Source organism: Penaeus monodon, chromosome 20 (assembly GCF_015228065.2).
Source record: "Penaeus monodon isolate SGIC_2016 chromosome 20, NSTDA_Pmon_1, whole genome shotgun sequence".
Taxonomy (NCBI): domain Eukaryota; kingdom Metazoa; phylum Arthropoda; class Malacostraca; order Decapoda; family Penaeidae; genus Penaeus; species Penaeus monodon.
This window is the reverse complement of record NC_051405.1, coordinates 23,013,243-23,013,905: the sequence shown is the minus strand read 5'-3', so window position 1 is coordinate 23,013,905 and position 663 is coordinate 23,013,243. Positions and strand designations below refer to the sequence as shown.

Genomic DNA, 663 nt, shown 5'->3' with positions numbered 1-663 from the left:
TGGATTATTCCTTGATCTATGGAGCAGCCAAAAGCAGCAGCTAATTAGTATTACTGCCTAAAATAATACTTGAAATTGTTACACTGGCTACAGTGCATTCAAATTAATCTTTAAAAATGTTACTCGCTTTCATGCTGCAGATGGTAAATAAATATAAAAAAAAAAACTATAAAATTGATGTCTTCAACTGTCCATTACTCGCCTGTGGCACCATGCAATGTAATGCATAAATAAAAGAGTAAATACTCTACAGTCTAAAGAGCGTTAAGAGACCAGGCCTGTCATATCTTGGCAAGACGCGGCAGCCAGCCAGCCAGTTGGTCACCTCAAAGGGAACTCAGGAGCATTAACGGTGCTAGCAATAACAAGCAAAGTGTCATGGGAAACTTAAAGTCGTTCTGATATCTGGGCACTCGACAGGGAGGGGACAAAACAAACACATAAGAGATGAGAAAGACTCTGTCCCTGCAGGGCTGTGGGCGGGCCGGGGGGGCTCGGGGTGTCTGTTTGTGCCTGTTAACAACTTCCAAATTGATCAAATGATGGAGATAAAGATTATATTATCATTAATAATATCAGGAGAACTCAGGGTGGTCAGGGATGTGTGCATTGCTATTGCTACTGTTGAAACATCCACATCCAGGCATGAAAATCATGACAACC

The 663-nt window shown here is 41.6% G+C and overlaps 1 protein-coding gene across 2 annotated transcripts in view; it reads right to left on the bottom strand.

Moving 5' to 3' along the window:
* Positions 1-663, bottom strand: part of LOC119585707 (forkhead box protein P1-like) — a gene marked incomplete at its 5' end in the record, with an annotated part of 71,485 nt that overhangs the window by 7,197 nt on the left and 63,625 nt on the right.